The sequence below is a fragment of the Manis javanica genome, chromosome 1 (assembly GCF_040802235.1).
Source record: "Manis javanica isolate MJ-LG chromosome 1, MJ_LKY, whole genome shotgun sequence".
In the NCBI taxonomy this organism is placed as follows: Eukaryota; Metazoa; Chordata; class Mammalia; order Pholidota; family Manidae; genus Manis; species Manis javanica.
The window spans coordinates 192,614,450-192,632,887 of NC_133156.1; the positions used below are offsets into that span (position 1 = coordinate 192,614,450).

General features: G+C 38.9%; 1 long non-coding RNA gene across 1 annotated transcript in view; it reads left to right on the plus strand.

Moving 5' to 3' along the window:
• Positions 1–1,055: 1,055 nt before the first annotated feature.
• LOC140843422 (uncharacterized) overlaps positions 1,056–18,438 on the plus strand; it is a 529,360-nt gene continuing 511,977 nt past the window's right edge. Inside the window, exon 1 of the long non-coding RNA XR_012121167.1 lies at positions 1,056–1,297. This is a non-coding gene — a long non-coding RNA (uncharacterized lncRNA). The remainder of the gene's footprint in view (positions 1,298–18,438) is intronic.

Below are 18,438 nucleotides of genomic sequence, written 5' to 3' on the forward strand. Positions count from 1 at the left end.
ATTAATCCACATTTAAGAGATGGGCAGGTTGCTTGTGTCACTGCTCGAGGAGGAAGTAAAAGGACATAAGGAGGGAGAATTAGTGATTACACAAGTCATGGAATGTGTTAGCAGAAATGCTGATACCCAGACCTCTCATATGCCCAGCCTTTGTATCTATCTTCTTGACTTTCCTTAGTTTTTTCAAGAATAACTCTTATTTCTTTAAGCATATTGAATACAGGTTTCCACGTGGTGATGTGAGCTTGCAATTTAAATAGACCTTGAAATGATTGGCCTTTTGTTCTGGAGCTACTTTGGGAGGCTGGGTTGTGTAGACTAGAAATAAGAAAATAAAATAGAGATTAAAGTCAGGCAGGTCTGGGCTTTAATTCCAGTTTTGTTTCTCTCTTGTGTGAACTTGGGGAAGTATTTGTCTGAAATGCAGTTTCTTTGATTAATGAGGACAATATTTTCCACCAAAATTTGTTCCCATTGCGGTTTTCCATAAATATAAGTGAAAGAGCAAAAGGGTATGAAATGCCCAGCACAGTGCTTGGCCCCCAGGAGCGGTCCTGTGAGTGGCAGCTGCTGTGATTATCATTACCCAATTCTTCCGTTTTTTCATTTCCCACATTTTGAGCATCAGTACAGGCCCAGGAATATGTGGGCACTGTTCCCAAGTGAGGCTGATACTGTTTTAAGATGAACAACTTAGTTTCTGCTTGTTGTAAGCTACTCAGATTATTTTGCTAAAATATCATTAAGTTCTATCAAGTTCCATCATTTGTTTTGGGACCTGTTTTGGTTTTTTCTTCCCTATTCTTGGAACTGCTTTTAGGGCAACCTAGTAGTCATGGTATGGGCAAGTAGGCACTGAGAAATGACTCAAGTCGAACAGCAGCTTCCAGAAACTGCCTTGTCTTAGTCCCAAAAGACCTTTGGATATCCAGGGCCAGGGGTCCTGTATTTCTGTTATTTGTGGGGAAACTTGCCACAGTGATAGCAGAGGGGAGTCACAGCCCTGAGCTGGCTGCCTTGTTGAAAAGCATAACTCTGCCCTAGGCAGGAGATGGTCTGGTCTCGCTTTTGCCTTTTAATGGGATGCCAGCCTTCGCCAACTTTGTCTGTTGTGGTTTATGTGGGCGGGATCACATGTTTCAACAGTATTGCTGGGTGTCTTGTAGGTCTGATTTCACTCTTGAGTTTCTCATTGCTCCACTTTCAAGGTGAATTACAGATTGAGGCTGTTTGGACCTAAGTCAGGAGGGTTTGGGAAAAAGAAAACAAAACATCATTTTGATTCTACAGTTGCTTGGTAAGTAGCTGCTGACCAGGAACCTGTCACTTGTTTTAGCTATTATAAGCCAAAAAAGAAAATTCAAACAGGTTTATGAGCATAGATATCATCTCAGTTTTTTTAAGGCCCACAAATAAAATCTAATCTTTAAAAGTGTCTACCTGTTTATAGACAGTGTTGGGTCAAAATTTGAAATGTGCCAAATTTTGCAATTCAAATTCCAAACTAGTTCTAACCCCATTACTTAGATTTAACTCCCTCCTACCCCCCATGTTTCCCTCCCTCACTCCCTGCACTAGCTGGCTTCTTTCCCTCTCTTGGAGATGCTGAGGTGGGTTTTGCATCCATTCAAAACCAGGGAGGCTGATGCTTTTCTTTGAGTAGCTTGAATAAATGAAAACAAAACGTGATCTTTGCTCAGTACCCCCTTCCCACTCCTTCTCCCCCACCCTCCTGCTCTCTTTTTTTTTTTGTGGTAATATACTGTGGAGAGAAAAAGCTTTCCAAACACAGAACTTTATGGCCAGAGACAATCTGGATGCTGGAATAAACAGTCTGCTCCCTCGTTTACCATTCCATCGTGGGCTTAAATCCTGAGAAGCTTGTGGCTGCCCGCAATAGTTCTTGCTTGGCAGTGGGGAAATCTGCCAATGTCCCATCAGGCTTGTTTCTTAAGCAAAGTTGTGTAAGTTAACAGGTTTATTGTTGGGGGTAATCTGGGGTTGTTCTTACAGGAGGAAGGGACGAGGCCCCCAGAAGTGTTTGCCAGCAACAGCCCTTGGCTTTACTCATTCCTTCTCCTCATTAATTTGTGTGAGCTCAGCTCGGATAACAAATGGTGGGGCAGGGGGATCCTATTCAGCCAGGCCTGGCCCCGGTATGGCCTGTGAGCTAATTGCTCTAATTGAGTGGGAGGGACTGCCTTGCTCTCCACTCCATCCCTTCCCCGACCCTGTTTGGAGAGGAATGAATGGAGGCCCACTTCAGCTCCTGCTGGTAGCCCCTGCGGCAGGCTCAGCCATGGGATCCGCTGCTGGGATCTACATCACTGACAGCCCTCTTACAGCTGCTGCTCTGGTCCTTCATTGTGTGAAGAGGTATTCCAACAGTGCTTATTCCAGACTCTGCCCCCTTGCTTTCCTTTTGGGTTGAGAAACATTTTGCTGTAATTTCAATCTGGGTAATAGCATTAGAAATGTGTTACCATTCTGCTCCGGATGGATGGATCATTTACAGCTAGCACAATATATTATCAACGTGCTGTTCTTCAGGACCTGCTATACAATAGACATGTAATGAAGCATTGGCAACATGGATTTCATTTCCAATCTCCGAAAGGGGAAAATGATTTTGGGGTGGAAAACCTACCTCAGGTGTGGGGCAAAGGGTTGGGGTTTGGGAGACAGAGGACGGTTCTGTCTCTTTAAGACAGACTAGGAGGAAAACCAAAAGTCATCAACTCCGAAAGTAACAAATGAGGGCCCAGAGCTGTGGAGCTAATGTGCAAACTTGTTTCTGTCCTCTATGGCGCCATCATTTATTCAGGAGGTAGAAGCAGAAGATGGGGACTTGCATTTGCTTGATACTCAATTATACATTAGTGTACATCACTTGGCAATCTGTTCATATCAATTTAATTGGATTTTAATATTGCCTCTGATCTTGTTGTCCAATTAACAGTACTGGCTGGCAATAAAGCAGAACCACACACTATGTAACACCTTTGATCCCTGCCATATGGAGCTCTTCCATTGATTACCACATTTTCAAAAAATTTCACTCTCTCAATATGGGCTGTGATAAATGGGAGAAAAAGCACATCCCTGATGTGATAAAAATTTCACTTCAACTCGCAACTTCATTTATTTTGTTGACATTCGGCTCTGATTAAGAACAATAAAAAAATCATGCCCTGAATATCATATGCAAATACAACCCTGGGCATGAATCTAATCATGCCATGGGAGCATTACCATGACTAGCCTGGCATAGGCTCAATTTTTTTTAAAGTGACAGCATACACTTCTGGGCTTGCTGTGCAAAGTAGCCACCACTGCTATGTCATTTAATAAACATCTGATGTTTCAGTTCCCACCAAGGCATGGAGAAAGCATTTGAATTTCTGCCCTTCATTATGAGGCCTCTGTGCTCAGGTGAAGCCTTGCATTGACCCTCCCTGTCCTTATTCCCCTACTCCCCGCTCAGGAGGAGCCAGGCAGCTGGGAACTGGCATAGGGATGAGGTCCCTCAGTGACTCCTCAGGCTTCCACCTCTACTTGGGTCACCCCTCAGGATGGGTAGAGGGATGGAGCTTTGGTTTGGAAGGGGCTGCAGTGCCAAGGACAGGACCTGCCTGCTGTAGGAAGCTTGTGAATGTGTGTGTGTGCCAGCTTCCTGTTTGCCTCTTGGAGTTATGCAAGCAATTACGGTTTAATGCCCTGGAGACACTCCCAAATGACAGGATTAACCCCCAAGGGAAATGGGCTTCTGTTGAGAATGATTACATCAACATTCTAAAAAGCCCTTCCATAGCTCTGAGGAATCGCTGATCCTTTTCATGCCTTGACAAGAGGGTTGGTTGCCAGTGGCCAGAGCTGGCAAGTGCCAGAGAGGCCCCTATCTCATCTGTGGGCTCTGCTGTCACACCCTTTCCTGTTCCACTCGCTCTAGGACAGACTCCACAGGTCATCTCTGTTGCCTGAGCTGCTGGCTGCTGCCCAGCCGGTACTGGGGAGTTTCGACTCTCAGCTTTAGAGCAGGGCTGGCTACCCCAGCACTCTCATGGGGACCTGGGAGAGAAAGAGAGTGGATAAGGTGGCCATGCCCAATGGCAGTGGCGGCCAGGCCTTACCCAGAATCCCAGCAACTTTGGAAAGTGGGAGGGGGGCTAAGGCTGTCGGTTACACATGTCATAAATTATTTCTTGACCATTAGCAGTGTTTCTGCCTCATAACTGTTCTTCAGGCGTATTAAATCAGTGAGAAGGAAGAGCATGCTAGGACATCTGGGGCTGCCAGATAATTCAGTTAATTTCTATTCCCTTGAACCTGGAGGTGTTAATTTGGAAGCACAACAGAAGAGTCTGAAGAATGCTAATACGTCATTTGAATGATTAATGCAATCAGGGGGATTGGGGGGACCTCTGTTTACTCTTTCATTTTGACATGGCACAGCAAGGAGGAGAGTGGCTAATTTTCTAAAGTTAAGGACAAGTTGGTTTCATTTCAGTCACGTGGCCTTGGCTGGGGTTTGGGGAGCTGGGGTGGCCCAGAAGGGCTGTATCAGGCAACCGGGGCCAGTTTTGTTCATATAATGGCTACAGCCAGGAAAACAGATGAAATTGTTTGTGATTTGATGAGCCCTGTCCTCTTGGGTGAAGAAGCTCCCAGTAGCTGCTGGGAACAGCAAACAGAAGGAGAAAAAGGAAAGAAAGGAAAAGAGGGAGGCTTGGAAAAACATAGCTGAAAATAGGTGCTAGCCTTATAATGTACATGTATTTTTATCTGACATTTCCAAATTGAGTGGCATTCTTTAAAAGAAGGAAAATTTTTTCAAATCTTTTTAAAGGGAACCTTATTAGGGAAAGCTTAGGTCTGAGCAACTATTAAAAATATATTTTGAGGAGAGACACAAAGAAAGACATTTAATTCTAAGCAAACTAGGCATTTTAAAGAAGACATATCTATTTATTGCGCTGCCTCTGATTAGAGGCAGTTTATGATTGTGATAACAGGAAATTTCAAAGGGCACTTTTCCCCAACCAGTCGCACAGTATAGTATCTCCTTTTTTAAAACAAAGGAGGTATTGTGAGAGTGAAAGGGATTTGGCCCCAAGCACTAAACAAATTCTAGAGTGCAGAGAAAACCCTGTAATTATGTTAATAGTAAATTAATGTTTTGCAATTTACCCATATCACCTCCGAATAGGTGTTGTTCAAACGTACCTACTGGAAATATTCGGCAGACACCCTGGAGAAGGGAAGAAGTCAAAATGTTTAGTTCCCTTTAAAACCTAGTGTTTAATCTACAAATGGAGCTTCCCAGTGCCAGAAATACCTGCTTCCCTGAGGCGCCACCCAGACACTGCTTAGAGAAGCTGGGATTCTTAAATTGGGATGAAGGGCAACCTTCCTGTCTCCTGTGGTTTGGAGTTTCCTTGTCTATGGGATGAACAGTAGTAGATGGACAGAGATGGAAAGGAACTCGAAGCCCTTGCCATCTTGGAATTCTTTGACACTGACTAGCTCAGACTTCCTTGGTTCATAATACAGCGAGTGTTACCTTCTATGACCACTGCCTTTGGCTTCTGGTTTTAGAGTTCAAATAGGGCCCTGAGTTGAATAGACCTTGTGAAAATTAATTAAGGGAAACCTTACTGACATGGTGTCAGGAGGCCTGTAAGAAAACCTCTCATGCCTGCCACTCTGAGTAAATCTGATTCCATTGGAAGAGACCCATGCCACACTGTTCTAGCTACTTTACCATCCATCAGGAAGCATGTTCTGCCTTCCTGCTGCAGCCCAGCCAATGAGAAACTGACACAAATCAGCCAATGAGAAGCCACAATATGTAGGACTTCCAGTTTACTCCAATGGATGTTTTGCTTAGAACAGGCCTCCCAACTTGGCCCCTTTCTGCGGACATGCATATGGTTCTGCTGTAGTTTGCATGTCCCAGATTGCAATTCTCTGCTATTCCCAAATAAACCTGTTTTTGTTGGTAAGATAACTTACTGTTTTAATTTTAAGATTAACAATTTTGATTTTCTTGGAAAGTTTTCTCAGTACATAAAAAGTTCTTTGCCCAAGTCCAACACGTAGGAAGTATATATATGCCAGGAAGTGTGCTGAGGCCTTGCTGGATGTAAGATTTCTCTCTGTTTTTAAACAGCTCTGAGAGGTGGGAGTTATTACTTTATTTTGCTGATAAGGAAATTGATGCTCAGTAACTTGCTTAAGGGCCCAGCTGAGGCACGGCATGATTTCTGACCAGGCTGGACTAGCTGCCGTTGTGAAGTGGACCATTTCTCTTGGTACCCCAGGGCATCCTCTGTTGCACGTTTTCCTTCCTCAGTGATGTTTCCTCTTTCCTCTTCCCTTCAGGCATCCAGTTTTCTTTTATTTTTTTAATGCTCTGTATTTTCCTCAAAACCTACATTCAAGGAAAGATATTCGTCATGTATTCTTGGGTATGAATTTAACAAATCAGAAACTGTGCTAAATATTTTTTAAAAATGGTTTTTTGTGATGAATTCTCTAGTGATTTCAGTATTTAAAATTTTATATCTAATAGTGGATTAAAATAAACTACCTACCTTTTAAAGCATCTGTGGCAATAATGAGTAGGAACAGCTGGGCAGATTTGCCTTAATCTTTCACGTAAAATAGGTGTTGGTATTAGTTAATATTAGCTAGAGTGTATTGAGAGATATCTTTCCTGGCTTCAAGAGGCTTCTGTTATAAACTGGCTAGAATCACTCATGAAACCAGCATTTCTGATAAGCCTTATTATGGATAATGGAAATTATTTTAAATAAAGCACCAGGCGAGGTGAATGGAAATAGTATAAAGCATCAGATGAGGAGTGAGGAAGCCTGGATTTCAATCCTATGTCATTAAAATGTGTGTTTTTGGGAATACAGAACTGGAAAATGAAGAGTTTGGGTCATAGCAACGATCTCCCCCTACCTCCTCATCCATAACAGACATCATTAATTAATCTTGGAGTTCTGTCATCAAGCCCAGATGCTGTTGGGAATCTGTCTCTACTGATCCTCTGAGCAGCATTATTTATCATTTGCAGTTGGCACTCAAGATGTAAACTATTGCTACCCAAGGGCTAGATGGTGTCCAACATTTCTTCCATTTAAAAATTCTGTGAGTTATTCCATCTAGGAATGTAACTAGGAACGTGGTTCCTAAACCTGTCTGTGATAAGCACTTGGGGCTTTGTAAATACACCTCTTCAGTCAAATTCTCTAGGAGCTAAGTTTGAAAATCTGTATTTTTATAATGCTCTTCCTCTGACTGTGATGTAGTCAGTCTGTGGGCTGGCATTTGGGCACTGCCACTGTAGATTGTATGATTCAGTTTTGTTTTAATAATGTGAATTTACAAGTTGAAACCATCGCCATTTCTAGCAGAGCCTCAAGTTGACTTTAGTTGAAATTTTGTGATGAATTCCTGCCTTTAATTTTTGCTATTTCATCATCAGGCCTCTACAGAGCGCCGGACCACCCACATTCAAGCTTGCTGACCCCTGTTCTGACTGGGTTCAGATATTGGATGCAAAAGCTTATCGGTTGTGTAGCCTTGAACAAGTCATTTAACATAGGCAAGGAATTTAGTCATTTTCTCTAAAACCAGCGTTGGAAGAATACCTACCTTGCACATTGTTCCTGAGATTCCAAGAGTCTGTTATTTCTGTTTGATGTTATGTATAATTATTGAACACCTACCACAGACAGTTGGCATTAAGTCAAGTGGAGAGCAAGATGAATAAGTAGAATCATGGTTTCTCAAAGTCATCTAAACCAGTGTTTTACTTTTCTTACCACAATCCCCATGACACACTTAGGCATACATAGAAACACAGACAACTGAAACAAAACTTTTCACAAAACAGTATTTATCCTTGAAATTTTCCATTCTATTCCATTAACAAATACTGACCATGACTCTTACATTAATTTCAGGTAGTGGATCATTAGCTGCACTGGACTACTGTCTTCCCCAGTTCCTTTACTGACCCTTCCACATGGCCATCCAATACCTTTGTGTATACTTCCAGTGATGGGAAACTTCTTGAAGCCAGGAAGGATATCTCTCAATTCACTCTAGCTAATACTAATTGAGCATTGACTATCAACAAAGCAATTAACTATCTTTATACTGTGTGTTTTATCTAAAGGCCTCTAAACTGATTATATGCTAATTGGGTTTCCATAGTACCCTTCTATTGGTCCTTGGCTCTCCAGGACCTACTCCTTTCTATCCCAGACAATGATGTCTTCTTTCCTATCAAAATGAGGATTTTGATGACTTATGACTCATAGTTGATAAGCTGATTATAGCCAAAAGGTTCCTGATTGACAATGATAGGTATTGCTTTAAATTTTAAGAGTAATTTTTGAAGGCTAAAACAGGAATCCTTTTCATTAGACAAAGCTAGTAAAGAGAGAATTTTGGTCAGGACAGAATTTTGGAACCATTTAAACAGTTTCTACTGCTAGGAACTAGGACCAAGAACTTTAAATATATCGTTGCATGTCGGGGTCTGATTGGACTGGTGGGATATCCTGTTAGGGTTCCTGTGAACATGCCAAAGTCTAAGGAATGCTTCTGTGAGGCATTTATTTTCCTCTAGAGTTCAGGTAAGAGGACAGTTCACATATGCATTCTACAGGGAGAGGCATCAAGAATAAACTCTTGGACAAGGACTGTATTAGTAACAACCATGTAATTAGTAACAACCACATAGAGGTAAAGACATTGCTCTTAAGAGGGAAGCATCATGTCTGAGACTCAGATTTGTGTCAGGTTAACATCAGGGTTGGATTTCTTCATATTGATTAAATTGATTGTTAATGAATTAGTTGCCAATTTAGCAATGTTTCAAAGGAATTTGTGATTCAAAAAAAAATCAAACTCAGGTTTGCTGATTTGATTTGGAAGACATATGGGTGTCCTTGTTAAACCATTGGGAGGTTTATGATGCCCCTTTCCTGGGGGTAGGGTGCAATGGTCAGCAGGATTAACTCTTTAAATCTGCAGTGATTTTGCATTAACAGAATAAATGAGGAAGAGGAAAAACACATATCCACAAATGTATTCATACAGAGTGCAAAAGGGGAATGGCAGAGAGAAAGTTACAAACATAAGAGACATGATGGAATGTAGGGATCAGCTAGGCTGTACACCAACAGATGTGTGCCACTATGCAATGTAGTTAAGAAGGAAGCTGGTAATAATAAAAAGTTCTGGTTTAAGGATCAGCAGGTTGTGTGACCTTAGGCAACTTAATTGACCTTTTTGAGCCAGTTTCCTTATTTAGAAAATAGGAGACAAGATTTCTCCTTAAGGCTTTTCTGCAGCTTGAAAATGCTGTTATTCTAGGGATTTATACAAGTTACACATCAGTGAAACATTAAAATGACTTCTAAGCAATGTCTTCAAAATTCATAAATTTACCCATTTGACAAATACTGAATAAGGGCCTACTAGCATTTTAGCTCCTCAACAGAGTGACTGAAGTTTCTCATCTGTGCCCATTACACTTTTCTGAGCTCAATCACAATTCAGGCCACAGCAGGCTGGGGATAGTTTCTGTCATAGGATGAAGGCAGGGTGATTTTAGGATTTAATGCCAAGCCTACTTTGGGCTACAGACATTCCACTTCCTTTTTCCTCAGAGGAACAGTCACCAGAAAGGCTCTTCCTGCTGGCTTCCACTGGGCAGTTTTGAGGGAGAGAGAGGGAGGGAGCGAGAGGTGGGTCAACCTTCTCAGGGGCCAACCAGCCATGTATATCAAAAGCAAATGATGACATCAGTAAAGCCTATCTTACCAATACAGTGAAATGAGATGCTTACGTTGTATGCAACTCATCCTTTGAGGTCAGTAGGTCAGAGAGAAAGGGAAGAAGAACCTGGGGTGTGTGGTGGGAACAATTATAAGACATGAAATAATATGGATCTATATTGGAGAAAATGCTGAAAAAAATAAATGAGAAAATGTAGCATGAAATACTTAACCCAAAACAGAAAGAAGAGAGATCTCTTAAGGCCAGCTATGCTCACAGTCCTTCTCACTGATTGTACCTGCATATTTTAGGATACTACTTGCAGCCTGTTGCCTTAGTATTTATTTTATCCATTGTCTAATTTTATACCCTAGCCATTTACTATAAGAACTGGCTTACTTTTTTTTAGAACTAATGAATTGTAGGATGAAATATATTAAAAATACTTTATCACAAGTTATGCAATATAAAATTAATAAATGTGTAAGTAAAAGAGTTGTCTGAATTATTACCTAAGTGACAAGCAAACATAAGAATAAGTTTGAATTTCTTAAAAATTGAATGCTTTGTCTATTACAGTAAAAGTTACAGAGTAAATCTAGATCATGTCATTTATTTGTTACTTAAATTTTTAATCAATATGCTCTAAGTGAAGAATTGCATATATAGAAAAGTACACAAAATAAGTATAAAGCTTAATTTTTAAAATAAACTTCATTTTTTTAGAATAGTAGATTGAGAAAATAGTAGAGTTCTCATGTATCCCTCTTGTTTCCTTATTAACATCTTAGTATGGTACATTTGTTAGAATTGTTGAACCAATATTGGTACATTGTTATTAACCAAAGTCTATACTGTATTCATATTTTCTTATTTTTAACATACATCCTTTTTTCTGTAAAGTTGCTCCCCACACTTTTCCATACTGTGCTCTTTGGAAGGAAGTCACTATGTGAAACCTACACTTAAGGGATGGGCAACTATGTTCTACCCTCTTGAAGGGCTAGTATATAAAAATTATTTGGAATTCTTTTGCATAGAATATTTATACATGATCTCCAGTTTATTTGTTTATATCAGTATGTACTCATTTATTTTATACTTTGGTTTATAATCCAATACTGTTTTATTTGTTGCTCAAATTATTCCAGCTTTGGCCATTGGGGGCTTATTCAGTCAGTTCTTATTTGACATAATCTCAGCATTTTAAGGTGTTTTTCCCCTTTCTTTAGAACTTCTTTATTTTTAACACTACAAGATGCTCCAGGCTTATCTTGTATATTTCCTGCTCCATTGACATATTTGAGCTTTTCTTCAAGTATCTCTGTTTCCATTTATTGGAGAATGATATTGGAAACCTGAGATCTGGGTATTAAGTGTGCTCATTGCTGTTATGGTGGTGTTGATTCTAGGCGCTCTCAGCTGGCAGAGCAAGGGAATATATGTGTGTATACTAATCCGTATATGTATGCATATATCTATAAGTATCTCTAGATGTAACCATCTATATCTGTTTTAAACTAAATATAAGTTCATATTGAAATCTGCAACTCTAACCATTACCATATGGATTTTGCTAGCCACCTTCTTTTGCTTATCTGTAAACTGCCACTCCGACAGCGAGAAATCTGGCTCCTGTCATTCTCCATCCATTTACTTAATTGTTCAATACTAGTATACATGTATAATAGTATCAGAATTATTAACTTGTATCCCTGTGGGACACAACATTATGAAGTTGAGTACAGTGTTTATATACAGTTCCTCTTTGCCTTTAGTCTTTAAAACTTCACTCATTGCCAAAGTAACTTGGGTCAGCACCTTTTCCTTCCAACCTTTTTCAGTGATACTGTTTCTTGCATTTGTACTACAGTTAGATTCTTTTGTTATAGCCTGTATTCCATCCTTGTGTTTGCCCAGACCTCCTAAATGACTTTTAAAATTATACATACATTAAGTTTCACACTTTGTGCTATAAAGTTTGCACATGCATGATGTTATGTATCCACTATTACAGTGTTAATATGGCAAGAGTCACAGCCCTAAAAAGTGCCCTGTGCTTCACCTATTTAGTGCTCTCCTCTTCCTCTGAACTCCTGGTAACAACTAATCATTTTACTATCTCTTTAGAATTGCCTTTTCCAGAATGTTGTATAATTAGAATTACACAGAATATAGCCTTTTCAGACTGGCTTCTTATACTTAGCAATGCACCCAAGGCTCATTCATGTCTTTTTGCAGCTTGATGCTTATTTCTTTTTATTGCTGAATAATATCCATTGTAAGGGTATACATAATTTATTCATTCACCTATTGAGGATATCTTGGTTGCTTCCAGTTTGGGGGGATTATGAATAAAGTTATAAACATTTGGGTAGATAAGTTTTGGTGTGGGCTTATGTTTTCAAATCAATTTGGAAAATATCTAGGAGCATGATGGCTGGATTGTATTGGGAAGACTCTAGCTTGCAAGAAATTGCCAAATGTCTTCCAAAGTGACTGTACCACTTTGCATTCCCATCAGCAATGAATGAGGGTTCCTTTTGTTCTATATCCTTGCTGGCATTGATATTATCTGTTTAAAAAATTTTTAGTTGTTCAAATGGGTGTGTAGAGGTATCTTGTTTTAATATATAATTCCCTAATAACATATGATGTTGAGCATCTTTTCATTTGCTTGTTTGCCATCTGTATATCTTCTTTGATGAGTGTGTAGATCTTTGTCCATTATTAAATTAGATTTTTTTTCTTAATGCTTTTTTTTCTCCTCATTTTAAGAGGTTTTGTACATTTTGGATACCAGTCCTTTATCAGGTGTTTTGCAAATATTTTTTCCCTGTTTGAGGCTTGTGTAGGAATTCTCTTAATGATGTCTTTTACAAAGCAGAAATTTTAATGAAGTCTTTGTGTTGGTTCTTCCAGGTCTTTTGCCTTTCCATATACACTTCAGGTTCAGTTTGTCAGTATTTATGAAACAGCTTGCTGCAGTTTTGATTTGGATTGTGCTGAATCTATAGATCAAGTTGGGAAGAACTGACATCCCAATCCATGAACACAGAACATCTGTCCATTAGATCTTTGCATTTTTATCAGAGTTTTGTAGTTTTCTGCATATTAAACTTGTATGTATTTTGTTAGATTTGTGCCTAAGTATTTCATATTTGGTGCTATTGTAAATGTTTAAATTTCATATCCCAATTATTTATTGCTAGTATATAGAAAAACAATTGATTTTTAAAAAACTTACCTTGTATTGCTTGTATGGCAATCTTGCTATAATCATTTAGTTGTAAGAGTTTTTTGTTTTTGTTCTTGATGTTTCTTTGGATTTTTCTACACTGACAATCCTGTCCTCTGTGAACAAAGATAGTTTAATTTCTTCCTTCCAAATCTGTATACCTTTTATTTCCTTCCCTTGTCTTCTTGCACTAGCCAGGACTTTCAGTGTGATGTTGAATAGGGTGGTGAGAGTGGACATCTTTGCTTGTTTGTCATCTTACTGGGAAAGCCTCTTGTTTCTTACCATTGAGTGTGGTGTTAGCTGGAGGTTTTTTTTTGTAGATCATCTTTGTCAAATTGAGGAATTTCCCCTCTATGCTAGTTTGTGAAGAGCTTTTATCATGAATGGGTATTGGATTTTGTCAAATGCTTTTTCCGCATCTATTGATAAGATTGCATGAGTTTTCTTCTTTAGCCTATTAATGGGAAAGTTACATTAATTGATTCTCACATGTTAAACCAATTTCGCATACTTGGAATAAATTCTACTTGATTGTGGGGAATAGTTTTATATGTTGTTGAATTTGGTTTGCTACTGTTTTGTTCAGGATTTTTACACCTAGGTTCATCAGAGATATGGATCTATAGTTTCCTTCCTTGCAATATCTTTATCTGGTGTTAGGATAAATGCTGGCTTCATAGAATGAGTTAGGAACTCTTCTCTCTGCTTCTGTTTTATGAAAAGACTGTGGAGAATTGGTATAATTTCTTATTCAAATGTTTAAATCCCTGATAATTTTCCTTATTCTGAGTTTTGCTTTGTTTGAAATTAATAGTCACTCCATCTTTTTTTTTCATTAGTGTTATCATGGTATATGTTTCTTTGTCCCTTTACTTTTCACCTACCTGAGTTTTATTAAAAGTAGGTTTTGTTTAAGACAACCTAAAATTTTGTGGTTTCTTAAGCTTCTTGCAATCTCTGCTTTTTAATGATGTATTTAAACCAATATTCACATTAAAGTAAATATTGATAGAACTGGATTGACTTCTGTTGATTGCATTTGTTTATTGTTTACTTTTCCCCCCTTTTTCTGCCTTTACTGATTTTGATAGCACATTTTTTGATTCATTTGATTTTCTCTTAGCAGTATATCAATTATATTTCTGTAAAACTATGTTTTCCTGGAATTATTTTTCCTATTGTAGTTTGCAATACACATTACAACTAAGTTTACCTCATGTAACTCATACCACTCCATGTGAGGTACAGGAACTGAGTGTTCCCAATGGTTTAGCCAATAACAGAGTATTCCCAATTTTTCCCTCCGATCCCTTATGAAATTGCTGTCATTTGTTTTACTTAATCCATGTGCTGCAATCACCCAATACCTTGTTACTATTATTAGTTCAAACAAATGGTTTTATTTTAGAACAATTAAGAATAAGGAAAAATATGTTTCCTTTATTCCTTCTATTCTGTTCTTTCTTTATGTAGATCTGACTTTCTGACCTATGTAATTTTTCTTCTTTCTGAAGAATTTATCTTAATATTTCTTACAGGGTAGGTCTGTCAATTGATACTCTCAGGTTTTGTTTGTTTGAGAGTCTTATTTTTCCTTCACTTTTGAAGGAAAATTTTCTTGGATGTATAATTCAGGTTGGTGTTTTTCTTTCTAAATATTTCACTCTTCTTGCTTACATGGCTTCTTAAGAGAAGTCAGATTGATTTTAATTCTTATTCCTCTGTAGATAAGGCTTTTTTTTTAAAAGATTTTTTCCTTGTTGTGTTTGGTTTTCTTCAGTTGGAGAAACTCCTAGCATAGAGTTTTTCTTTTGGAGTTTATCCTGTTTGGTGTTTTCTGAGATTTCTGGATCTTTAATGGTCATTACTTTTGTTAATTTCTTGACTGTTATTACTTTAGATATTTCTTCAGTTCCATTTTCTCTTCTCCCTCTGAAATTCCAATTATGCTTATGTTACACTTTTAAAATTGTCTCAGTTTTTGGATGTTCTGTTTTATCATTCTTTCTTCTCTTTGTATTTCAGTCTGTGAAGCTTCTATTGACATGTCTTTAAACTCACAGATTCTTTCCTCAGTCATGTCATGATGAGCTCATCAAAGGTGTTCTTCATTTCTATTCCATATTTTTTATTTTAGCATTTATTTTTCATTCTCAGAGTTTCCATCTCTTTGTTCACCTTATCCATCTGTTCTTTATGTTATTTTTTTTCCATTGGAGCCCTTAAAATATTAACTGTAGTTATTTAAAATTCTCTGACAATTCCATAATCTGTGTCATATCTGAGTCTGGTTCTTTTTGTTCCTTTATTTCTTCAGACAATTTTTTTTACCTTGCCCTTTTTTTTTTAAGAGTGTATCTTGTAATTTTTTTGTTGAAAGCTGGACATGATATATCAAGTAATAAGAACTTGGGTAAAAGGCGTTTAGTGTGAGATTTTAAGTTAAATTAGCTTGGAGTTGGGCTGTGTTTAATGGGGGCTGTAGCTCTGGGTGCCAGGAGTTTCACATCCCACTAATGTCCTTCTGTTTGTCTCCTTTATTTTCTTTGGGTTTCTCTAAGATTTCCTCACCTTAGAGTCTGTACCTTGCAGCTTTTGAACAGTAGTCCACTGAAATTATACTGGAGTCCTATCGATAATGGTGGCAAGATGTGGAGGGAAGGTGTTCTATAATTTTATAATAAAATCTTAGTCTTTTAGTGGGCCTATGTCCCTGGTCTGTGACCTCCACTAGTGTTTTTTAGTTTCTTCTCCCCTTAGGTGAGTCAGGAAGGCTAGTGGGTGCTAGTGTTGGGTAATTGACCTTCCTGTCCCTTCATGGGATGAAGCTCTGTGTATGTGGGATAGGACAAGGGGAATAGGACTTTGGTATGGAGAATGCTTTTGATGTGTCTCCAGTGGTTCCTTTTCCTTCCTTCCCCTGGCTATAAGGTCTTCCTTGGCTTTTCACTGTAAGGACCTGCTGGGATTCCCAGAGGTAAAATTTGCAAAATCATGGGGGTCTCACTAAGACTGTGGCTCACAGGACTTTTTCACTGTCCTGTTAGATAGCATTCAGCCTCCAGCAGTTTTTCAAAATTACCATTTAAGTGTTTCTTTCAGTTTGTGGCTTCAGTGTTTTCTGTTCCAGGTGAGCAGATTTTGGTTGTGATTCTCTGGGTTCATCTGTGAAGGGTTTTGTTAGAGTTTCAGATGTGCACATAATACAAAATAAAGTAAATTTTGGTCACAGATTTCAGTAAAAATTTTAATGGTTGTAAACATATTTTGTTTTGATCTGTCAAGGTGAAAATATAGTAAACAAAAATTGAATTCCCTTTTCATGAACTCCTTGAGAAAATTCAATACTCATAAGACTAACAAATTTCTAGCCAGCATTCATCAAAAAATGTACATGACACTATTTGAGTAGCCGGCCACTCAGACAACTGTGTTATTACTAATGGTGGTAGGCTTAATGAAAAATTGTGTCCCCTAGAAGGTAATCAACTGATCATGTCCATTGTATATTATGAAAACTTAATACAGTAGGAGAATTGCCTGTGCACTGTAAAATGTAATAGCTATTTATAATACTCTGTCAAATGAGGTAGGGCAGCTTAAATAAATAATAAAATAAATTAGAATGTTACGTGGTGTTGAATCATACATTCTTAAAGTCATAAGGATTGGCACATTAATTCATCTAAAAGTTTTAACTATCCATTGGTATATCGGCCAGAAAAAGGCAATGCCTTTTCTAAACCTGCTTCATGTGGTCTTAGTAAGAAAAGCTCTTATTCTGTTACTGTCCCTCATGAATTCCCATCATATGCTTAGAATTGGAAGGAAGCCCATGGAAAGAAAGGGACACATTAGCATGTAAATGCTGGCACCTGCCCATCTGCAGATGAAAGGTCACAAAGAAGATATTTGCAACGAGGAACAGCAAGTTGTGACCACTCTCCAGTTCTGTACCCATCAGACAGAGGTTGACACCTGTGACAGGTACATTCTGATTTCCACATGCCTTGTGCAAAAATCAGATGTGCTCACAACAGCATGGCAGCCAAATGTCAAGTGCTTCACCTCTCAGCATGAAGATGCTCAGAAACCCTGGCTGGAAAAGGCACTTGGATTCACCTTCTGAAGTGCACACTGTGCAGGAGAGCCACACCAGGAGAGGGTTGTGTTAAGCCTTGTCTGACAACAGGTGTGAGGAGGTGTGCTTACTGACATTCCTCGTCCCTGGTGCTCCACACTCCAGCATCTGCCTGACTGGGCCCTGCACAGTGGAGAGGTTGAGGTTGAGGCTGAGGCCACGGGAGGAACAGGGAGTGTATCTCTTTGTCCCCCTGCTGTTTCATGTGGGGTTTAGTGGAGGGAGGAGGGTGCGTAATTCAGAGCAGGAAATGAAGGTTGTGTGCATTTTGACCTGGGCCTACAAACTCAGCCTGGAAATCTTCTGACAAACTAGATTGTTCCTTGGGATTTAGGTGCTCTTACAAAGAGAGCATGTTGAGAAAAAAGTTTAATTTTTAGAACCCTTTAATTCAGAAGCTGGGTCTTGGTGGGCACTGTTATTTTAGGTGGAAACTTAAGACAGACCCTTGAGAAGTATCTTTTCCTAGGACCAGAACTACTCCCGAAGGGAAGGAAGATGGAGCTGTGATATCAGCTCTGTGGAATAACTCTGGGCCTTTAGGGGAATACTCTCAAAATCACCTTGGGCATGAAATTTTGGGGCTGACATCTTAGTTTATGGAAGTCTGATGTGTTTCTCCCAGGACAGGGTTGTATGGATCCATGACATTCTCTCTTGACCTTTCTTATGACAGAGAGGTATGAGATATCCCTTGAAGAAGGTGTGGTCTGAGGCCTCTGAAACCGAGAAGCCGAGCGCTCTCTTAGGAGAGAGCCAAGCAGCATGCTTAGGATTCAGCTTTGCCCTAGCTCCTGGCCCAGCTGCTTTTATCAAAGTGTTCTCTAAGGTAGAGCTGATTATGAATGAGCTCTGTGCATATGTCTTTAGCCCATTATTGAAAGGACATGGGCAGTAGTGCTGTTATTTCATCTGGTGTTTTTGTTTTTTTTGTTTTTTTTGTTTGTTTTTTTTTGAGAGGGCATCTCTCATATTTATTGATCAAATGGTTGTTAACAACAATAAAATTCAGTATAGGGGGGTCAACGCTCAATGTACAATCATTAATCCATCTCAAGCCTAATTCTCGTCAGTCTCCAATCTTCTGAAGCATAACGAACAAGTTCTTACATGGTGAACGAATTCTTACATAGTGAATAAATTCTTACATGGTGAACAGTACAAGGGCAGTCATCACAGAAACTTTCGGTTTTGATCATGCAATATGACCTATAAACAATCAGGTCAAATATGAATATTCGTTTGATTTTTGTACTTG